The sequence below is a fragment of the Anopheles cruzii genome, chromosome 3 (genome assembly GCF_943734635.1).
Source record: "Anopheles cruzii chromosome 3, idAnoCruzAS_RS32_06, whole genome shotgun sequence".
NCBI lineage: Eukaryota > Metazoa > Arthropoda > Insecta > Diptera > Culicidae > Anopheles > Anopheles cruzii.
The window spans coordinates 14,115,237-14,128,178 of record NC_069145.1 but is presented as its reverse complement, the minus strand read 5'-3'; positions in this window follow the sequence as shown (position 1 = coordinate 14,128,178).

Genomic DNA, 12,942 nt, shown 5'->3' with positions numbered 1-12,942 from the left:
GCGAAAAGTTAAAGTAGCGTGCGAGCGAAACGGCCACATGGTGACGGCTCTAGCCGCAGAGCGAGACGGGGCGACAGAAAGTGAAAAATGAACCGTGACGAGCAGAAGTCAAAGGATGCTGCGTCCGACCGAAAAGGAAGCCTCCAATGGACCGAAAGCGAGAAAGCAATACACATCCACATCGGGAGCTGCCGTCGTGAATCATCTGGGTCTGGGTCCGAGTCCACGGGAAGGGCACGGGCCATACGGGGCACGTTTGTGGAAAATGTGTGTATGCGTGTTTGTGTGTTTGTGTGTGTGTGTATGTGTGTGTGTGTGTGGAGATGCATTATATTTACCCTTGGACATTAAGAAGAAATGACGCGCGCGGGCGAAATGGAAGGATTTGAAATGGTTTTGATTGAAAAACTGAAATGTGGAACACATTAAATCCCACCAATCCTTATGGCCACGTTTAGCTTTAACGCGTTCGGTTATAGAAACCGTTAACACCTGTTGTAAGGACAGTTCACCATCAGGACGTCCTGGTTCAGGTTCTTATGTCCTGGTTCCCGGTGCTATTCTGAGGCAAAATAAGCTTACCACAACGATTCTTTCATCGATACAACTACATACAATAGGTATCGACCAGGATCCATCGTAGAATCCTTCTATCGATTTCTGTCGTTTTTGGCTTTCCAATCGCGGCGAAACGTGATCTTGGAGGAGCCCAATTTTAGAGTGGAAAGTAGGAGTCAGTCATCACTGTGGTTGAGTTTCGGGTCCAAGTCTTCGTCACAATGGTGGTTTTGAGGCAGGCACTTTTTTTGGAACAGTATTTGCTCTCAACACCCGGACTGAATCGTACGCAAGGTTCAATGCTTTCCAGCTACCACAACCCATGGGAAGAACCAATCGGTAGCATTCACTTCGGTCACGAGCCGTTCTTAGAGCCTTGTTAGAGCGTTGATAAAACTAACTCACCGTAGGTCTTGGACAACACTTCCATTGGTTCCACCGCTCATCATAAAATAAGTTGACCAGATGGTGTTCATGTTTTAAATTCGTGGTAGACTAGAAGACATTTTACCATAGATACTTCCCGAACATGTTAACTATCCGGGCAGACACGGAGAAAACGTTTCCGAGAAAAGGTTATCAGCGAAATTGATCGAGATTAGCTGGCAATCCTGACATCCCGCAGATTTGGTTCCTTCCTTCTGTCTCCTGGGCGGAACGCATTCCTACGCAGCTCGTTAGCTCGTGAGCGCCGGGCCCGAGGTGGGATTTAATAAAAGTCACAATACAATACCAGGACTGAAAACCCGACCCCTGGGTCGGATCGGGCGCTACAAAACACAAACATAGTCCAACGTCCCCCTGCGGCACTGTTGTGGCCACACGTGGCGTGTGGTTGCACTCTCGTCAGGCAATCCTTTCTGGAAGTCCCACCATCTTGGCCCCACAGGAGGAACGGCTGCTAAGGCTAAGGAAAGGCAAGGCACTTGACCAACCGGTAGGACTCCTACCACTCCCGCAACCACAGCCAGACGAGCCGGAGGTTTGTTTCATTCACCGGTGTTTGCGTCTCGGACAGGAGGACACGCAGCTGCCCAACTCCAGAATCTGTTAAGCAGAAACACTTCATCCTCGGGCGGCCCGGAAGAATCGGAGCTTTTCCCACGCCCCTGGGGTGGGATGAAAATTTAATTTTCCCTTCATTACGAACGGACGAAGTACACGGCCCCTCCGAGCGGATCGTGGAGATTTTTGACGCACTTGACGCCCAAACGGAACACCCCGGGGCGGTGACAGCAGGGAAAAAGGGAAATGCAAATGGATAGCAACTGACGGCGGTAGTCGTGTTGTTTGTGGAGCATGTTTCGAGATTGTAGCCGGAGTTTTTTTTGCGTTGCTCCAGTTCGCCAATTCGCCCTTAGTCTCCTTCCACCGGAAACGCCCACAAGTCTACCCTCGCCAACGTCAACCGACGGTGACAGCTAGCGCAAACTTAACGCTAACACGAAGCACTGATTGCAATCTAATCGAGATCTCCGGTGCCGGGACACTCCGCCGGACTGCGCACGGGCAGCTGGGGCGTGTGGGCACCCCACTAGCAGAGCCGTGAGTAATTTAATTGCTTGATGACCTGCAGAGCGCTTCTGGTTAATGCACGGGCGCACTCCGGGATCCGTGGGGCGAATCGAATTCGGGCACCACGGAGGCACAGTGCCCAAAATTTGTGTATTACCCAAAAGGATCTAAGGAAGGATACTGGGAACTTACTTTTGGGGTCGTAGGCGCAGTAGGTCATCCGGTGCTGCGTATGGCGCCATTTGACGTAAAACAAAACAAAGACATTGCATTAAGCATAACGCTATACGTTGGTCTGATGGAGCATTATTACTTTCGATCCTATTTTATCCTGAAACAATTGAACCCTATATGTTAGTGTGTCAGTGGCGGCCGTGGTTTTCGTGCCCGAAGTGTTCCGATCCCGTTGCCACACAGTATCTTTGATTAAACACGAGAAGTTATTTTTTTTTAAATATAAAATGCAGCCATATCTATCAGTTAGTAACATAGTTTGAATGGTACGTTCTTCCTCTTTAACCGCATCCTATTCCATGCAAATCAGATGACAGATTTATAAGTTTTGCGCGTTTATGTGTCGGTTGGTCGGTCCTCATAAAATTATCCTTTCATGGCCAACGGTCAATAATTTGAGCTTAGGCAATAGGACATAACCCCCGATTATGAAACTTAGACGTTCACTCGAGCGACATTTTTCTATAGCTTTCTCTTTTGGCCTTCTCTCTTGTACCAATATAAACTTGTAGGTCTCAGTACATATTTTACCAAGTTAAAAACAAAATTTAATATTTCCCCTTTGTTTCATGTTAACCTATTTCGTAACATAGATACTAAACCCAAAACTAAAAGTTATGTCTTTTCATTCTGTCCTCGGATTTGCATGAAATAGGGTGGATTTGAAAGAGGAAGCAACTTTCAAACTATGTTGCTGTTAGATATGGCGGCATTTTCTTTTTTTTTAAATAAAATCTCGTCATTCTTCGAATATACTGCAGTTTCACAGAAAAACAAAGTAGGCTTCGCTATCAACAGCTGTTTGAATGTTAAAATTACACCGAACGAAAGTTGGTAAAAAATAGGTACTCTAATGGTAAAAGGGCTGTGTTGGATTCCCGTTATTTTTTTTTGCGCCCAACCAAACCCCTCATGTGCCGCATGGTGTCCATAAATAAAACAACGCGACCAGAATGGTAACAATGTGCGAAACGTTCGTGCGCTCAGCAAACACCTCCCGCGATGCCAATGCAATTATTTATTTTCAGTGAAGAAACCATTATTCACCGCAGCAGCGCCGGGCGAGCGGCCGGCGGCGCTCGACGCGGAGCATATGGTAATATTTACCGACCGATAACCAATTTGACAAATTACCCAAAACCGCACACTCGAGACCGGCCACAACCCGGCGGCGGCACTCGACGGCCGAAAAGTCCTGGACCACACAATTTTGGTTCCGGTGGCGCGATAACTTCGCGTGCCTTTATCGCCGCGTGAAAATGAATGGGGAGGGCTGTTGTTTGCTTTTAATAACGCGTTCCTTCGTTTCGGTGTCGATCCAAAAATGGAACCGTCGCCGCACAGCGACATACAGAGAGAGAGAGAGAGAGAGAGAGAGAAGGAGATTTTAATGATTTTTCTACCATCGATAGATGAGTGCTCCCCCATCCGATATGGGGCAGAAACGTGCGCTAACGGTCCGGGGCTCAGTTACACCAACCAGAGAAGGGGGCCGTTGGAATCAGCCGCTAGGTGTGTTATCGATCGTCACCGGTGCATATCATTTAATTCCATAACGGGGCCGTAGTCTATTTTTCATTTTTCCATTCGCCACCTGCCATCGCCATCACGGGCATGGGTGCATAAACTTCAACACCGCACGGCTGTGTCCTTGACCCGCCCGACACTCGGGCCGCCCTACAGGCCCCGGCGCATCGGCCATTGTTATCAGCTTTCGCGCGATGCAATTTTCCCTCCGAACGGTTTTCCCATCGCCTGCGTTTCCGTTGGCACTCCGCTTCGATTACCATTCCGTATGCACCGGCTGGTGCTGGGTTGGGCAGGGTTGACTTCCCTTGGAATGCCAGCAAATGGAGTGGAGTTACAGTGTGGTCCTTGGCATTCGCTTGCGCCGCAACGCACCGTTTGCTTTATCTAATTCGATTGGTTTTTTTCTTCTGATATTAAAAAGGTTGCGTTCCCTCGTTGGCTAAGACTATTTGAAAATGAATGCAAGAACATGTAATTAAATGAGGTGGATACATTTTGTAACCCACTCGGGCTTATGGAGGTACAAGATGCTGCCTCCAAAGGGACGAGCACGCCTCGTGCGTGAAGCTGAAGTGATCGTAGTAGTAAATTATAAAATTAATTTAAAGAAAATTACGGTGAAATTCCTTCGGTAGGCACCCGCGTTTGGAAGGCCATTAGATGACCGGTAGCCCGGCGTATGCGACGTGGCCTTTTCTTCTGCCCCAAACCAACCCCGTAGTCTGTCTTTGCTGACGGGGCGCGATATTTGCCGGTCTCGAGCCACTGTTAATTAACATTGAAGTGCTCATCCGCCGGCTCATGGCAGGAGCACTGCCTGCATCCAACGCCTCCGGGAAGTTTTAAGTGGTCCATCTGTGCACCCGAACGAGGCTGATCGTATCACAATGGCGTGCAATTAAACCCCGTTTCTGGCACCTCGGCCCGGTTTCCGGGGCGGCGTGCGTAGTACGCAGGAATTGCACACCGCGTGCGCATACAAATTGAAAATGTGCTACGCCGACACGTAACCTCCGTCACAGCCCCATGAGCCGGGGTTGTCGGATCGGATCTGACAAGATATTGAACTCAAATGGCTGCATACGATGTGATAACGAGCAGCATAACTACTTCCAGTCAATCGAATTCACGTTTGTCGCCTCCATCCTGGGACAGGGATGGCCCCTCCGGTTAATCGCAGCCATATGTTCGAGAGTGGCTTTTCGCCCGCCCGGGAAACCGGGTGCCGGAAAGTATTCGAAAGGGACCACTAGTCAGCGACCCATCGAAGCAGATATTGCAATTGCAGTGTTTGCGTGTTTGCATCATTAAGTATTTGCAGAAAGTGGCGGCATATACCCGGCGGACTAGCAGAAACCCTCGGGCCGCCGGTGACACTTGACTATTTTTAGTGGCCAGTTTAGTTCACCATTAAAAGGGCAAGGGTTGTCGCGATCGTAATGCCAATAGTAGATGTAGTTCATTTTTCAACCACTGCCTTTGGCTGTTAAATAAAAATACATTCAAAATGGTAATTAATTGCGACTTTGATTGGTGCGTTGGTGTTGGATCGATTGCTTCATTACTGCTGGGACAATTCGTTGGTGACCGAAAATCAAAAAGGTTGCCGACCGTGCTTTCAAACCATTGAGAAACGTGCCTCGTTGGCTGAGACTAATAATAAACAGAGTCGAACGAGGAAAATTTTTGCATCTAATTAACGACTTTTTATCCCATCTGACTCTGAAGCGTCGCTGTAACACGTGTTTGTAGACTCGCAAGCTGCCTACAAATCAACGATCGTCTCGATCAATTCACGCGAATAGCTTTGCTGATAGAACGGATGAACATCACGCTTCACGCCACCGAACCGGAGGCTGTACCGGACAATGCTACCGGATGGTGGTCGTACCTAACGATCTTCCCACCGGACTACGTAGCGCATCTTGGCGCGGCTGCGTTGAGAGAACAAAACGTTGCCTTTTTGGCCCTCCAGTTCCTCGTTGGATGATTTTGTTTGACGCCAGAGAGAGAAACAGAGAGAGTGAGAGAGCTAATCGAAAAAACACAAACATTCGCCAGCAACACCAAATTAACAAACAAACAAACAAAAACAGTATCCCACGCGCTGTTTCACCAATGATTAATTTTATTCATAAATTAAATCAGCCACAACTATCGCAAACAGATTGTTGATATTTATAAAAAAGGATCTCATTTTCTTGTGTGTATTTGTGTGTGTTGTTTTTGTTCCAATCGATCATTCGCTTCTATTTGTTATTATCTCCTCCACACGTTAGAGCGCGCTCTCCCTCTCTCTTGCTCTCTCTCCCTCTGTCTCATCTGTCGCTTGTGTTCTTATACTTTTTGTTTCTTTTTTTGTTTCAATTTGTTTCTGTATCACAAACTACATCCAATACATTAGATTAGATTATATTTTTATATATTTAGATAATATGTCATTAGATTTAAATACGTTCATTCATCGTTAAAGTAATATATACAGCCAAAGTAGTTTACAACCACACTAAAATTAGTTTTGGATATTATCGAACGAATGATTGCGCAAGCCTTCGCAAGCCTTTCTTGGTGATGATTGTGGGAGGTGGAAGGACAGAACAGGGGTCGTGATTCTTCTGTGTTGGTCTGTGAGTGTGTGTTTAGTGTGTATGTTTATTCTTTAAATCCCGCTTCGGCCGTTCCCGTACGCGTACGCCAATCGGTTCTCTGTATTCTGTAGCATCATATTTTGCTTGCTTGTCGCTGCTGCTGCTGATGGCCGTTCGGCGCGAATTGGTTTCCGTTTAGCTTGGTTTAGTTTTTAAAAATATTACCTCTAAAATAATTTACGATAAAGCTGAATGTTTTGTTTTCGCTCCTCTCTTCGCGCGCTTGATCGATCTCGATCTATCTTCTTTAACTTATGTATGTTTTGCTTGTTCTTCTTCCGGTCGGCCACTCGCTCTGGGGAAAGCCTTTGGGGAATATCTTGTGTTGTTGTTTTGCTACGTAACCGACTACAGTACGATTTTGCTTGCCTACGATTGGGACTGTGACCGACCCCTCCTCCTCAGTACACCCTGACACTTAGCTTAGCTTAACACACGCGCTCTATTTAGTGACTCCTCTGGTGTGACCGGGGACAACGACGCGGGACGCTCTGGCTCTTGGCTGTTTTTAATTTCTGCGGGATTGGTCGCTCACGACGTTTGATTTATCAATTTATTTCCATGATTAAAGAATTTTTCGGTTTTGTTTCGCCGTTGGTTTTAACGGGTCCTACGTTCCGGCGCACGTGAACAATCATACAACAAAAACGGGGCTTTGCGATACCTTTCCTCTTTCGAACGGGCAACAAGCGGGGACGTGTGCGGATTTCTTCTCGTGTGCTCTTTAGAACATTTGTATCTGTTTGTTTTGCAATCATTACATCCGAGTACGTTTCGATTAATAGTAGCTTATTCTGTGACTTTTCCCCTCTCTCAAACTAGAGTTGCCCGTACATCGTCATGCCGGGGGGCACCGGAAATTCCTTTTGCAGCGGTTCCAGCTTCCAACAGTGCATCGGTTTTTTTTTGTTTTATTCGCCCACCATCAACCGCTTCTCTATTGCTCTTCTGCTGATCTGATGCTTTCGCTATCCACTGCACACTATATTTCACGCCACGCCGGATGGTGAATAGGAATATTGATGGTCACCACTGGCCGCCACAGCGAGAGTTCGACTAAAGCTGCCCGATACCGTCTCTGAGGGTCCTCCGTCGCGTTCCGTTCTTGTCAACACACGCGCCGGCCCTCGCGCAGTGCATGTGAGTGAGGTGATGATGTTCTTTTCTAACTAGCTGCAAAATACATTTACTCTACACAGACGATGAATCCCGCGCGCGCAAATGGAGCCTCTCCTCGTCGGCGCACACAGTACGTTGCGTTGCGATTATAATGCGCCCATTTGAGATGCATCACGAGGGGCGGCCATATATCGTCCCATACGTTCAGTCGGAAGAGCTGTTTGAGTGTCTGGAATGGTGCGAGAAGAGGAATATAATGAAGGTATTAGTATTCTATCTGGTGTTACGTGGTGATAAGAATATTCGCCGATATGCCGTGCCGATGGCCAGGCACGCAGTACTACCAAATGACAATACGTAAGGCCTGGTCCACGGCGTCAACCCGCGTTAGTTTTATATAACCAAAACAAAAAAACTACGAGCACCATCCTTTGCTGGCGTTGCCAGCAAGCATTGTGTGGCCGGTAACGGATACGACGCGGCCTCCAGAAGCCGACGATAAGTCGTCCTCAACGTGGCAGCCCCCGGTAGTGGTGGCGGTGCGCGAATCATTTATTATTACCACGACGACCGCCGCCGACGAGCAGCACCGTCGCCCACTTTGCACCGGGGGCCACCGTGCGTCCCACACGCCTGCCCGTGTCTTGTCTGATCTCCAGCTGTTCTCCGGCCCGGTGTATGGTTGCTCGTTTTTAAATAGGTCGTCCGTCATGTCGCCGTTTTCTTTCACTTTTTATTCGACCGGATGGGTCGCCCGGTCACCGTCGTCGAGTGCGGGGCACCACCCCCGACCGTCCGGTGGATCAACCAGACCGGACAAAAGATTTGGCCTCCCATTGCATTTTATATTAGGTAAAGTGGTAAAGGAACCGAACCGACAGCAGCACCATTACTACCGGCCACCCCGAGGGAGCGCACCCCTTCTTTGCACCATCCCCCAGGGAGCGGCCAGATTTTATCACAATCAGTTCATCCTGTTCCCCACCCGGTTCGTTAGAGAGTCAAACGCATGGCAGCTTCTTTTCATCGATCCTAATGGATGACCATCGGGGCGCGTCCCCTGCTGATCGGGGGCGGGGAGACGACTACTGACCAAACTATCTTCTCGAGTGATGGATCGTTATCGGGAACGTTATCGGTGTACAACAGTGAATCGGAAGACAAATGGAAGTAGAAATAGGAACGGAATGGAATTAATTCCAAAATCCACATCCTCCAATTGTGACCTTCAACCGCACTTGAACTGGTCTCGGTAGCCAACAAAAGAAATGTCAAACGATGGTGAAAAGTTGGTTGAATTAAAAAGTACCACAAAACATGACATCATCATTGACCCGACAACACATACAGAGTGCAGTGCGCCCGCCTGCCAGAAAACCGGACGCTACCTTTTGTTAAAATTCGTAAGCAACCCGGTGGTGGCCCTGGTGGTGTCGATGATTCGAAAAAGTAAAACAACTAGCTGTAAATAAACATGTTTCTTTACGACGAGCCGACGGGCCGAGTTTCGTATCGACAAACTTGTCTCCATATTTTAGACAGCGCCGCGGCGCATACTTTGTGATTTTCATCATGTGCCCTTCATGAAACTATAATCTGGTTGCTGTTGGCGAGAGGCTGTTGGCGAGAGGCAGTAGGCGGCGACAGTAACTGCAGCCGCTGCACGGATCCCGCGGACGAGAAGTGCGCGAGAAGAGAGAGGAGCCCACGGTGGCTGTCACCAGCACAACACGAGCGCGACCTGTCATACGTGGTGTGACTTATACGACCCCCCCCAATCCCGGGGGTTTATGGATTTTTACGGCAAACACACGTCGCCCGACCGCCCAGCAGGCCCCTTCATCCGCAACGGTAGCGCATCATCCGTCGGGTATGGCACCTCTCTTTAGATCTTTTCTCACATGAGCGCACACCTGTGAACGTACAATTTTCATTCGTCCAAGTGAGCCTCGCGCGCGCCCCGTTATCTGGGTGGATGTGGCGGATGGTGCTTGTCTCTTCTTTCCGGCACACGGGCCACGGGCGGAGCCGCCCTACTAAACGGCCTCTCTGCTGCTGGTTTCTCGGAAACCTGATATCACGCTGGAAGTGGATGCTGAAGCTGGGGGGGCCGTCGGTGGCCACGGGGCAATGCCGCTCCACGGTTACGACACCATGCGGCGGCGTCCTGCTTTTCTTCTCGCAACCACCGTTCGCTCGCTAAAAGTAAAAGGTTTCACAGCCGACCGCAGCGCAGAGTGAGCAGCGCCCGCACGGCGCGGCAGCCCCCATTTGCGCTCTTCTGTGTGTCCAGGCATCTCAGACACACAAACACACATCAGAAGCGCTTACGTTCGATCGACTTCGCCGGCCGCTGGCGAGGCAGATAGCAGAACATTTTGTCAAACACGTCCCCTAGGCCGGTGGTGTGCTGTGTTTGAAATGTTCTAAATATATGCGGCGCGCAACCGTCCCCCGACACATCCGAGTTCCGCCGTGTCGCAAAGGTTATTTTGCGCCCATAGTCCCCCCGCCGGAATGGGAGTAATTTTAAACTGATTTGTGATTGATCCGTACCCGAGCGAATCCCGCGGCCTGGGTGGTGCGGGTGCCCTCTTCCAGTGCTCATCGAACCGAGCGCAATAATGCTTCCACGCGCTCGCATAATCGATACTGGAAACGAAATACATGCTACCACGCTCAAGGATTATAAGGATGGGGTTCAACAAAACGGAACTTTAAGGAACGATGGACCGTCACTGCAGCAAATATCCACGACGACGACCGATCTAAAGAACATTCATATCTGTGAATTACCATATCCGACCACGGCGACAAATGCGACGATTCCAAGCGCCATTCTCTCGTGGGACCGAAAGATTGGGGAGCATCCAGTACCGTGGAACTGGGACGGCGGCTGCTGCTTCTGCTGCACACTTATCTTTGCCCCCCAAAAACGACCTCACTCCTCCTTGGAATCGGTCAACATCATATGTTGCTTGCAACGTCCTAATCTCTCGGTCGGACCTCTCGCTCGCCGCGCTCTCCACGGTGGTAGAAGATTCCGTACAGAAATACCGGCGCTCCGGGTGTGTGTGTGTGTACTGCTCATCCCGCGCCACTCGACCGCAAGGCAAGAGCATCGCGCGGCGGCAGTTCGCGTTCAGCCCAAAATGGAGAACTGAGCACGCGGCCTTTCGGTGTTCGGTGCTCATTGTCGGGGTCTCTAGTCTCTTCCATCACTTATCTACCACCACCCCTCGCGGGAGAGCCAAGCCAGCCCGCTCGCGGGGGCCTAGCGTGAGGACTTACGTAATTTGGGTTACTTAAGGCACAAACACACAGTATGCGCGTCGATTCATTTTATTTTAAGGGGGGCCACCGAACGAACCTCGCGCGCCCGGTTGAAGTTTGTGTGTTTGTCGCTTCTAGTTCTTTTTTTCCAAAAACTCCGGAAATAACCGCACCGGGGTGATCTAAAAACGGATTGCTCTCTCCACGACGGCCTCGGCCCGTTTGTCAACTTCCTGCGCCATTACTCCAAACGCAAATGCCCCCCTCCGGCCGACCGGAAATGGAGCTTGGGGAATGTAGAATCCGACAAAATATTGGTCGTCGCCGTCGCCTCGGTGGATTCAGTTCTGTTCGCAAGCAAATCCTAAAATGTGGAGGCAAACAGAAGTAGGCAGGTTTAGTGGAGCTGCAGGTTTTAGAACGAAACACCATTCGCTACACCGCACACTACGACGACGACGACGACGACGAGAACGATGAATCGATCCACAAAACAGCTGTTTCCATTTTGACACTTCCCAATCCTTCCACGACGACCATTCTTTGGCGCATGGGAAGTACACCGACAACCGACGGGTGGACGGGCGGTGCACCATGTGCATGTGCACTCTGGGGCTTGCTGTTCTCGGTCGTGTCTCGACCTTGCGCACAGGTTTTCATGTTTGACACGGACAAACCCACATCCTACGGACCCGTTGCCACTGTTGCCAAATAATCACCGCCGCTACAGTCTGTGACAGTAAGGGTGGAAAATGAGGACAAGGACGAAATATTTTGCAGCTCACTGAAAATACTCGGCTCATTTCAAATTACCCACGCGATCGGTTCCCGATAAGTGCTCCCGATAAGTTTTCCATCGTCCAAACAGTTTGATGAAAACACAACGACAACGAGCCAACCAACCAGCCAGCCTACTGGGATCGGAATAACGATCAACAACCGAAGGGTCGGTAGGGCGCGCATCAGGAACCATCCAATTGGCGGGCTGATGGACAGGGCTAATTGGTAGTGAAATTGAAATTGGGACGGGATCCGCCGGTTGACACTTGCAAACGGACCGGATGACCGATCGACGCATCCAATCCATCCAAACGGTTTCCCTCGGCAACCCGGCCAAGGTGACCACCACACGCGGCTGCGGAGAGATTCGGGTCACGCGCGCAAGTGCGTTGCCAACCACTGAGCCAACACTGAGAGCACTGCGAAACGCGGCGTGTAACCCTCATTACGCCCTGATGCTGTCATCGGAATAGCCGTAAACGGTTGGGTCGCCGCCGTTAAAGCCCGACAGACAAACCAGTCGGGTGACGACGAGACGAGTGGGTTCCCTTTTTTGGCGACGGCCGACACTTTCCATGTTCCATGTTCCACGGCCGCAGGAGATGCAGGCAAATCAAACAAACACACACCCCACAGTTCCGACTGCGAGAACTTACCTGTTTTGCAAAATGTGCCTCCCAGGTCCATTATCCTTCGCTCCAGCATCCCTCCTTGTGGCTTGGCCGGGCCGGGGGTGTGCTAGCTCGCCGTCCATCTCAAGCTCTAGTGGCGGGCGGGGGGAGGCGGTGCGTTGTTGTGGGTGTTTTGTAGTCCCCGAACGTGTGTTGACGACGACGTCCGGCTTTTCTCTTCACTGAGACTAGAACCTGCCCTTCTTAAGCGGGTTTTCCTGCGATTCCCGCGCGTCCCTTTCTACACTAGCATCCGTTTCGTGTGTGTGTGTGGAAGTGTTGAGTGTTTGCGATACGATCCTCTTAAAGTCACTATTTTTGCAGTTAAATTATTTGGTGTACTAGGGCTATATAATAATACGCGGTTTAATGATATCAGCGTGTGTGTGTGTGTCTGTGTGTTGAGATTGTGTATGTTTCCGTCGGTGATGATTGTGTAGTAAACGGGGGTCCCTCGCCATTTGTCTCGCCGGTGCGCTGCAACGGTTCTACGCACCACCCGATGTATCATTTGGTTTGCTTTAATGTGTCCTTCAAATCGTCTAGTTAGCGGGGCTGGTCATTGCTACTTCCTTGCGCCACTCGTTTCTGGTTTTTCCCTCATTTGTCTTTCA